Genomic DNA, 11694 nt, shown 5'->3' on the forward strand with positions numbered 1-11694 from the left:
GGAACGTAAGGATGCCCAAAGACTTCAAGGGACCAAGGAAACTGCCTAATTATACACCGGACCTCGAGCCGACGTCATGGATCGAGAGTTATGAAATCGCCATGGACATGCTCGACGTAAACGAGGCGGTTTGCGCCAGATACTTCACAATGATGCTCGAGGGGTCGGCACGCACTTGGTTGAAAAACTTGCCTCCCAATTCCATCCAGTCCTGGGCCGAGTTAAAAGAGCGTTTCATCAAAAAATTCCGAGGAACTTGCAAACGTCCGATGACGATCGTCGATCTACAACACTGTGTTCAGCGTCCGGATGAGTCGGCCCACCATTGGTCACGGCGGGTTGCAGAAATTATTCATTCGTCAGATGGTATTACGGCGGCTCAAGCTGTGCTCATCCTCGAGCACAATTGTTATTATGAACCCTTGGTGCAGAAATTGGGGCGACTCAAACGAAAGGTCCAAGACATGGGCGAGCTGATGGACACCCTCACTAGATATGCCGAGGCTGATGACACCAAAGATCCCGGCGAGGATGGTAAGGCTAATTCGCCTAAGAAGGGCGAGTCATCCAAAAATCATACCCGGTTCCAGGGGCGTAACCGTCACAATCAAGGGACCAATGGCAAGCGGCGACCATAGGAGGAGCCCTCGGACTTAGTCGCCAATACCAACGCTAATAACGGCAAAAAGAAGAATCGAGGTTTCAGTGGGAAGAGGCCGCGTAACTATGAAGAGCTACTCAATGGCCCTTGCCCGCACCACGCCACGGCTGACGGCCCGGCGAGTCACTCTTGGGAAAACTGCTTCGTGATGCGAGAGTTTTGGGCAGAGGCAATCAAGAAGAGTCAAGGCGAAGACCCGGACCAGCGCCAGGAGCAATTCACCGCGCCCAACCAAAGACAGAACCCCTTCGGCGGTTTTCCCGAACAGGGGGCTCGGGGAGGCCCACAGCCAGGCGGCGGCCAATACCCGGTGCACCACCAGCGGCGGTACAAACCGCCAGGAGTCTTTCAGCAGCCACCCCCACAGGGGGCTCCGCAGGGTCAGGATGATAATGGGGGCTTTCGCAGCAACCCCAAACAGTTAAGTAATGGGCAGTACCACGTTTTCACCACTAATGCTTGCAGGCGTGATAAGAAGGTGAGTCACCGGGCGTACAGTGTATCTGAACCGGCGATTCCCAGATACCTCCATTGGTCTGAGCAGACCATAACATGGAGCAGGGAGGATCACCCGCCGAGAGTAGATAACCCGGGCGATCTAGCATTGGTCGTGGCTCCCCAAGTGGGGGGTTACACCCTATCAAAGGTGCTAATGGATGGTGGCAGTAGCATCAATATCCTATACTTCGACACCTTCCGAAGAATGAATCTATTGGAGAAAGACCTGATGCCTTCAACCACAGTTTTCCACGGAATTGTCCCAGGCAAGTCGGCTTATCCCATAGGCCGGGTCAGGCTCACACTGGCATTTGGAACTACACAGAATTATAGGTCGGAGTCTCTAATCTTCGAGGTGGTCAAATTGAAAAGCCCCTACCATGCGCTGTTTGGGCGACCGGCTTACGCCCGCTTCATGGCTCGCCCGTGCTATGTCTACCTCAAGCTCAAAATGTCTGGTCCCAAAGGACCCATCACAGTTGATGGAGATAGAAGGATCACAAAGGAATGTGAAGAAGGGGACGCGGCCTATGCGGAAGTCGCCTGTGCTGCGGAAGAGCTCAAACATCATCGGGCCAATGTTGACCCGGCGGACATGTCACCCCTAAAAAAGCCAACTACAAACTCTGAGTCGCCCCTCAAGTTCAAACCAACGGATGACACTAAGACAATCGATTTCGTGCCTGGCGATTCGTCCAAGCAGTTCACCATTGGGACGGGTCTGGACCCCAAATAGGAAAGCGCGCTCATCGAATTCATCCGTGAGAATCGGGACATCTTTGCATGGAAACCTTCTGACATGCTTGGTGTGCCGAGAGAATTCGCTGAGCACCATCTTAATGTTGACCCAAAGTGCAAGCCCGTCCAGCAATACCTTCGCAGATTCGACGAGGAGCGACGCAAGGCGATTGGGGAAGAAGTCGCCCGTCTTCTAGCCGCCGGATTCATCGTGGAAGTTTTTCACCCCAAATGGCTGGCTAACCCGGTTTTGGTACTCAAGAAGAATGGTACTTTTCGTATGTGTATTGACTATACAGACCTCAACAGAGCTTGTCCAAAATATCCCTTCGCCCTTCCCCACATCGACCAAATCATTGACTCGGTGGCGGGATGCGAACGATTGTGCTTTCTGGACGCCTATTCAGGATATCACCAGATCAAGATGGTCGTGGAGGATCAAGAGAAAACGGCCTTCATAACCCCCTTTGGGGCCTTTTGTTATGTGTCCATGCCCTTCGGACTCAAGAGTGCGGGGGTGACTTATCAACGCTGCATCCAGAATTGTCTTCATAACCAAATTGGTCGCAACGTCCATGCCTATGTCGACGATATTGTGATCAAGACCCGCCAGGGGGAGACATTACTGGAAGACCTCAGGGAAACGTTCGATAATCTACGAGTATATCAGATGAAACTAAATCCTACCAAGTGTGTTTTTGGTGTGCCTGCAGGAAAGTTGTTGGGTTTCCTGGTATCAGAGCGCGGCATCAAAGCTAACCCGGACAAGATCGAAGCGGTTACCTCCCTCGGAAAGCCGGCGAACGTTAATCAAGTTCAACGACTGGCGGGTCGCATTGCGGCCTTAAGTCGATTTGTGAGTCGCCTTGGGGAGAAGGTGATCCCTCTTTATCAATTGTTGAGGAAATCCGATCGATTAGTTTGGACAAATGAGACAAACGAGGCGCTCGAGGCCCTGAAACGCCAATTGGTTAACCGCCGGTCCTGGCAGCCCCAACTGAAAAAGGAGCCCATGCTTCTGTATATCGCGGCAAATTCCAAAGCAGTAAGTGTGGCAGTGGTCGTTGAGAGAAAGGAAGAAGGAAAGGAATACCCAGTGCAGCGCCCAGTATATTTTATCAGCGAGGTACTAACTCTTTCCAAGCAGCGGTACCCACATTGGCAGAAGCTGGTATATGGGGTGTTTATGGCAAGTCGAAAACTTAAGCATTATTTCCAGGAGCACCCTATCACAGTGGTTAGCTCTGCCCCCCATGGGGATATCATCCAGAATCGGGAGGCAACAGGGCAAATCGCCAAGTGGGCAATAGAGCTTGGGCCTCATCACATACAATATACTCCTCGCACAGCTATCAAGTCTCAGGCACTAGTTGATTTCGTTAACGACTGGACAGAGCTACAGGCTTCGGAAGACCGGCCTGATCTCACTTACTCGACTATTTACTTTGATGGATCCAGACAGCTGGAAGGCTCGGGGGCTGGTGTGGTGTTGGTATCCCCTCAAGGAGATAAGTTCTGTTACGTTCTCCGACTCATGTTTCCGTGCACTAACAATGCGGCGGAATATGAGGCTTTGCTTCACGGCTTGCGACTCGCCAAGGAGATGAACCTAACATGAGTCAGATGTTTCAGTGACTCTGATTTGGTGGCACAACAAGTGTCGGGTACCTGGGATTCTCGGGACCCCATGATGGCGGCTTACAGGCGAGCTGTGTCTGATGTGGCGGGTCATTTTCATGGTTATCAGGTGGACCATATTGATCGGCGCCTCAACGAAGCAGCTGATGCCCTCTCGCGACTTGGCTCTCAGAGAAAGCCGGTTCCCCCTAATGTTTTTCTGGATATCTTACATAAACCATCTGTGATTCTACCGTCAGAGGAGGAATTGGCAATACCACATCCCGAGTCTCAGCTCATGGCGGCTCTCCATGTCACTCCGGATTGGGTTCTCCCTTATCTGGCTTATCTCGCTCGGGGCGAGTTACCGGCCGACGAAGTTTTGGCTCGCCAGATCGTTCGGCGCAGCAAATCCATGGTCATCATTAATGGCGAGTTATATAAACGGAGCGCCTCTGGAGTTTTTCAGCGATGTGTTTCCCCCGAAGAAGGATGCATAATCTTAAATGACATTCATTCCGGAGACTGTGGGCATCACGTCGGGTCACGTTCTTTGGTATCAAAGGCTTTTCGTCATGGTTTCTTTTGGCTGACGGCTCATGCAGATGCAGAAGACATAGTTCGTCGGTGCGAGGGGTGCCAGCGTTATGGGAGACAGGCTCATGTGCCGGCTCAAGAATTAAGAATGATTCCCATTACTTGGCCCTTTACGGTCTGGGGGCTGGACATGGTTGGCCCTTTTAAGATGCCCTCCAACAAGAAGACCCACCTGCTGGTGGCGGTTGATAAGTTCACCAAGTGGGTTGAGGCGGAACCTGTTGGGGCTTGCGATGCGGAAACAGCGGTCAAATTTTTGAACAAGCTTATTTTCCGGTTTGGATATCCGCATAGTATCATCACTGATAATAGTACTAACTTGTCCCAAGGGGCAATGCAGGAGTTTTGTCGTCGAGAACATATCCGACTTGATGTTTCTGCGGTCGCTCACCCACAATCTAATGGGCAGGCAGAGCGGGCAAATCAGGAAGTTTTGCGAGGGATTAAGCCCCGACTCATGGTTCCCCTGGAAAAAACCCCAGGGTGTTGGGTTGAAGAGTTACCTTCAGTACTGTGGAGTATTCGGACTACCCCGAACCGATCCACGGGATTCACCCCTTTCCTTTTGGTCTACGGAGCAGAGGCTGTTCTCCCTACTGACATAAGGCATGACTCGCTTAGAGTTGCCGCATATGTGGAACAAGACAATGAGCTGGCGCGTCAAGACTCTTTGGATGCCTTAGAGGAGGCGCGTGACCTGGCCGCGGCCCATTCGGCTACCTACCAGCAGGATCTGCGGCGGTATCATAGTCGCCGGGTTAAGAGTCGGACCTTTCAGGAAGGCGACTTGGTTCTTCGGCTGATACAAGATCGAGCAGGCATGCACAAGCTGTCACCACCTTGGGAAGGGCCGTTCGTAGTCAGCAAGAACCTCCGCAATGGCTCTTATTATTTGGTGGATCTCCGGCCTAATCGGCCGACCACGGAGGCTGAGTCGACTCGCCCCTGGAATATTGCCCATCTGCGGCCTTATTACATTTGAGCTCTTAAATCTCTACGCTATGTAAGTTTTTCAGTTTCATTATGAAGTAATAAAATACACCCTGACTTGGGGGCTTCTTTATTAAAAAGCAATTGTGTCATCCTGTCGCGACCTTATGAGCCGACGAAACCGGCATTTAGGGTGTGTGCTCGAGCTTTCTGACTCGCCTCATCCTATCGCGACCTTATGAGCCGACGAAACCTGCATTTAGGGTGAGTGCTCGAGCTTTCTGACTCGCCTCATCCTGTCGCGACCTTATGAGCTGACGAAACCTGCATTTAGGGTGTGTGCTCGAGCTTTCTGACTCGCCTCATCCTGTCGCGACCTTATGAGCCGACGAAACCTGCATTTAGGGTGAGTGCTCGAGCTTTCTGACTCGCCTCATCCTGTCGCGACCTTATGAGCCGACGAAACCTGCATTTAGGGTGTGTGCTCGAGCTTTCTGACTCGCCTCATCCTGTCGCGACCTTATGAGCCGACGAAACCTGCATTTAGGGTGTGTGCTCGAGCTTTCTGACTCGCCTCATCCTGTCGCGACCTTATGAGCCGACGAAACCTGCATTTAGGGTGTGTGCTCGAGCTTTCTGACTCGCCTCATCCTGTCGCGACCTTATGAGCCGGCGAAACCTGCATTTAGGGTGAGTGCTCGAGCTTTCTGACTCACCTCATCCTGTCGCGACCTTATGAGCCGACGAAACCTGCATTTAGGGTGAGTGCTCGAGCTTTCTGACTCGCCTCATCCTGTGGCGACCTTATGAGCCGACGAAACCTGCATTTAGGGTGTGTGCTCGAGCTTTCTGACTCGCCTCATCCTGTCGCGACCTTATGAGCCGACGAAACCTGCATTTAGGGTGTGTGCTCGAGCTTTCTGACTCGCCTCATCCTGTCGCGACCTTATGAGCCGACGAAACCTGCATTTAGGGTGTGTGCTCGAGCTTTCTGACTCGCCTCATCCTGTCGCGACCTTATGAGCCGACGAAACCTGCATTTAGGGTGTGTGCTCGAGCTTTCTGACTCGCCTCATCCTGTCGCGACCTTATGAGCCGGCGAAACCTGCATTTAGGGTGAGTGCTCGAGCTTTCTGACTCGCCTCATGCTGTCGCGATCTTATGAGCTGACGAAACCTGCATTTAGGGTGCATGCACGAGCTTTCTGACTCGCCTCATCCTGTCGCGACCTTATGAGCCGACGAAACTTGCATTTTTGGGTGCATGCTTGTGTTTTCTGACTCACCTCATCCTATCGCGACCTTATGAGCCGATGAAACTTGCATTTTTGGGTGCATGCTTGAGTTTTCTGACTCGCCTCATTCTGTCGCGACCTTATGAGCCGATGAAATTGTTGTTTTTTGGCATAGCCTTGAGGGTTTTGTACCTTTCTTTCTGATCCCTTTGGGAAATTTTTGTTCTCACTTTTTGGGTTTTCATATATGTTGTTTTCAAGGCCTAAAGACAGGTTAATGATCAGGACTGCTTTGTCCATGGCGAGTTGAGCATCTTAAAGGAGTCTCAAATATTTTAAAATCGCCTTACGAGCGACATAAAGATTCTTGCCAAGGGTATCACCAAAACAGTACCGACTTAACCTATTACATGGCTCTGAGGCCAAAATCGGTAAGGTTTATTCTATTGGCGCCTTAGGATCATCCTATTGTGAGCTTTGGCCAACTTCGATTTGCAAGTCGCCCAGTACCCAATTGCACTTAGCCAAGGCTGCGAAGTTATCGTCATCAGTCAGGATCAATGCCAGGTCTGCTTCCAAGTCAAAAGGGTTCTTGGGTCGCCGAGGAGTTAAACTGGTCGTCGCAAAGGCTGGCGGGTTGACCCTTTTGTTTTTATTATCATTAGCCGCCTGATACTTTGATAAATCAAGGCTTGCTGCAAGCTGGGTTGCTGCCAGTCGGGAGTCCTTGACGACACGTTGATAGTCCTCTTCAACAAATTCTGCCCCATCATCTTTAGGCTGAGGAAAGCCGGCTGCTACCTCCTCCGGGTTGATTTCTGGAGCATACGCCAAGCAGCGACTCAGGGCAGTCAGAGCACCCTTTCGAGCGGCTGACCGAGTTAGCTCGCCAATTTGAGGGGGAAGTGTGGATAAGCAGCCAAGCACCTTCTTTATGGAAGTGATAGGCTCTTTGGCACCCATCACGGCCTTAACAGTCAAGACACTGCCGGTGTACAGTTGCTCTATCAGCGTGTAAATCGCCTTCAGCATCAGCACACAGTCTTCTTGAAGGTTGGCGGCTCTCGGACCTGAGTAAGGGGTCATGATGATCGGCGACTTACGATAAGAATTATTTATAAAATAAATGGAGATCAAAAGTTTAAGTAAACTTACCAAAGACGGCTTGCGTCATGTTGGAGATATGACGCTTCAAGCCGGATAATTCCTGTTGCACAGTGGCCAGCCTGGCTTCAGCCTTTTCTGCTCTTTTTATGGCGGCACCTTGGTCAGCTTGAGCCCTTTTCAACTCGGCTTTGAGTTTTTCCAGCTCAGCCAACGCTAATTGGTATTTCTCCTCCGACTTGGCTCGGGCGTCTTGCTGACCAGATAAGTTTTTCTTTAAATCGCCAAGCGCCGATTCAGTTTGAGCAAGAGTTTCCTGTTGAAAGTACAAAACAAGGGCAAGTCTCAGAACTATTGCAAGCAATATCCCTGACACTTGGGGGCTAATGTATAATTTTTTCTTTCAGATAAAATTATACAATATCAAGACCCGGCTCATCTTTTTACTAATGACCCGGCCCTTGGGGGTTACTGGTCGCAAAGTTTTTCTAAATTTTTCAAGACCCGGCTCATCTTTTTACTGATGACCCAGCCCTTGGGGGTTACTGGTCGCAAAGTTTTCCTAACTTTTTCAAGACCCGGCTCATCTTTTTACTGATGACCCGGCCCTTGGGGGTTACTGGTCGCAAAGTTTTCCTAACTTTTTCAAGACCCGGCTCATCTTTTTACTGATGACCCGGCCCTTGGGGGTTACTGGTCACAAAGTTTTTTCTAAATTTTCTTAAGTCCCGGCTCATCTTTTTGGATGACCCGACCCTTGGGGGTTAATGGGAGTAATACAATATAACAACTTTACCTCATGTTTGTTTTTTAACATTCGCAGCAGGCTCTTTTCCATCTCATAGCTCGCCTCCAGGCGACTTAAAAAACCAGAGCAGAGTTCCCCGAACTCCAGGTTTTCATACTCAGAAAGCTTGGCCTTGGAGAGTCCCGATTCAGGAATGGCTTGGGAGGAGGATGCCACATGTTTTGACAAAACTGTCGCCGCCGGTTTCGAGAAGCCAGTACCAGTAATAATCACAGCATCTGGGTCTTCTATTGTCATCAATGGACTTGGCTGCTTAGGGATATTCGTTGTTTCCTTTGGCGATTCAGGAAGATCCATCTGATTTTCAGGCTCGGCTTGATCCGGTTCATCCTGATTTGGTGCTGAGTCTTCGATGGGTTCTGAAGTTGGGACAGGTGTTGACCCGCTGGTTTTCCTTTTCTTGGCCTGTGCCCTAAAAAGAAGGGAGAAGCGTATTGAGGAATTTAAAGGCTCATTACTTCCAGAATTCAAAACAAGATTATCAAAAGATTTACCCAGGAACTCGAATCATTGGTGCAAGTGTCGACATCACTGAGTCGCCAGATGTAGGAGGAGAGTTCTGCAAGAATTATACGTCAACAGTATTGGCGGGTTACAGGCGTGATTCAAGGAGAACATGAAGAATTGTCATTCACAAAATACCTCATTCGGTTTCCTCTTGTTTGTTGCTGGTAAGCCGGACACCAGATCACCGGAATGACTTCGCGTCTTCCGATTTGAAGTGTGATGTGCTTTCTTCAGTAGGAAATTTGGGTCCAAACAGGCATTTGGGTGTGAGAAGGGAACTTTCCCACAAACTCGCCTGGCCGGCTTAGGTGGAGAAGGAGATGAATTGGAGGAAACAGAAATTACCTCAACAGAGTCCTCCTGGCTTTGATTGTCTTCGTTCTATTACAAAGAAAGGGAAAGACGTAAATACAAAGATTAACAATAGTGGATGGCGAGTGAAAAGAGCATGAATTTTTACCTCTGAAAGTGCATCACCGACTTGAGATTCATCGACTTCGGATGGTTCAGCCACAGCAGCTTTGCCCTTACCCTTGGTTTTCTTTGAGGGCGGCTTAACATTTTTCATGGCTGGCCTTTTGGGTTTTCTGGACCAGAACTTATCGCCTTTCTGAAATAGTATATGTTACAAAAACACAATACAAATGAAGCATAAGGAGTAAAAACCAAAAGCGGGTTAGATTTGTTCACCTTGGGCGCTGGGTTAATTTTGCAGAAAGGCTTGAGGCCGATTTGACCGCATTTTCCCGCAGGCTCGCCAGTCAGTTTCTTGATAATGGTGACAATGTCTTCTTCTGTTAAAGCCGTACGGAAATAACATTGAGGATGATCTAGGGTGCCATCAAATTCGCACATCAGACCGTCCCGGCGACTCAGAGGGAGGATACGCCATTCGACCCAGCAGTGGATTAGGTCAACTCCAGTAAGGCCATCATTCGTCAAGGACCTTAATTCGGACAATACTGGGATGAACTCCGACTCTTCTTCCTCGGTGAGTTTGTCTGGGAGCTTGAAGTTTGTTGGAAGGCGAGTTGGCTGGTAGCCCAGAAGTTTGTTTTCGCCTGCACGAGAAGTCTCTTGATAGTAGAACCAAGACTCGCCCCAACCTTTGGGATGGCTGGGCATGGCGAGTGAGGGTAACAGGCTATCCCTGCGGTGTTGGACATTGACACCGCCGAGTTCCAGGCTGGGACCGTTGTGGAATTCCGTTTGGCGATTCAGATGAAAAAAGTGCCAGAATAGAGGAACAGAGGGCTCAATCCGCAGATAAGCTTCACAGAAAACTTGGAATTGGCATAAGTTGCTTATGGAATTGGGTCCCAAATCCTGGAGGCGGACGTTCATGAAGGCCATGTCGTGTCTAAGAAACTTCGATCCAGGCGGCTTAAAACCTCGCTCCAGGTGTTCAACAAAGACGACTATTTCCCCTTCCCTGGGGTTAGGAAGATCCTCTCCAAACCCGGTGCGCCAGCCGATAACATTCTGGGGATCCAGGTTGCCCGTTTTCACGTAATCGGCCAATATGGTATCGTCAACCTTAGTAGGAAGACAGTCACTTTTGAAGACGGCGCCCATGCTACAAAGAGGTAAGGTGTGAACTTACATGCCTCGAACATCTACTGTAAGGGATGAAATAAGTTCATTAAATCGCCAAGTACTTTGTCCACGGACTAAGGGAAGGAATTGACTCGCCATATCAAAGGGCCGAGTCGGTTTATTATGGCGACTTACGGGGTGTGGCTATTTACAAGATCTGCGCTCTAGAGATGAAGGGGACGTTTCGTCCGAAATGTCTAAGTATGAAGACTACAAACAGCTTTCCGCAAACAGTAGGTAAATGGTGGATCTATTAGGCAGGTAAAAAAAACCTGAGGAAAACGACTGGATGCGGCCATTTCTTACCAGAGCAAGATGACGCCCCTCATTTGATGGAACATTATACTAAAAGATCTACGAGTAAAGATGGATAAATAAAGGTATTCAAGGGCATTGGATATCTCATCAATGTTCGTGTTAATCGGGTATGCGACGTCTACTCGCGAGGAATATCAAGAACTTAGCAATGGCATGAACATGGCAATGGTCGGAACTTTGAGCAGGGATTGGATCTTTTCCTAAAAAGGGGGCGAAGGCCTAACCTGATGCTCTCAGACGAACAGGGCCGACGACGACGAAGGTTGTTGGAGAAGCACGGAGTTTTCGTCGGACGACGAGGTCTTCGGCGGCGGCGGAGTTCGTTGCAGACGGCAAGGTGGTCGGCGACGATGTGGTGGTCGAAGGCGGCGGACAGATTGGCCGCGGCGCGAAGATGGACGACGGCGAAGGCCTAGGGGTGGCGCCAAAGCCTCTCGCGTGAAGGTGGGGAGGACGGCGGCGCCGAAGTCCTCGGAAAGCGATGGGGTTTTCTCGCTGCAGTGATGGGGAAGAGATTGACGAGACTGGTAGGTGGGGAGCACCAGTCCTGTCCCCCCCTGTCTATTTATCAGAGTCGGCGCTGGAATCGAGGCACCGTGAGAGGGAACCGCCAGGGAATAAAAAGATTCGCTATAAATGCGCGCCGAAGACTTCGGGATAACGATATGCTAAGATCTGTTGGGGTTGTGTCAATCTTCCCGGAAATCGAGGGATAAGAAGAGACCAACAAGAAATGGTTTGGCGACTTAAAGAATTTTCGGTGCCCGATGGCGGGTTACAATTTCTGACATATGAGGGAAAATGAGGGATGAATCGCCTTCAACTAAGCAGATGTATTGGCATAAAAAAAGTTCAAGTCAATTTGGGGCCTAATGTTGGGGATATTACCTGTGACTGACCCGCCCTAGTTGGGCCGAGTTAGTCATTAGGCGATTCATCCGAGCAGGTATTTGGGCCTTGTCCTGGTCAAGCCAAGGTCATATGACGGTTTGTGAATCAGGGAAGGTCTCCAAGCTTCGGAAGATAGCGACTTAGAGACCATCGGGGTCACGATTCGTAGGAAGGAAAGTATCCTTGTAAACCCTC

Source organism: Hordeum vulgare, chromosome 4H, assembly GCF_904849725.1.
Source record: "Hordeum vulgare subsp. vulgare chromosome 4H, MorexV3_pseudomolecules_assembly, whole genome shotgun sequence".
Lineage (NCBI taxonomy): Eukaryota > Viridiplantae > Streptophyta > Magnoliopsida > Poales > Poaceae > Hordeum > Hordeum vulgare.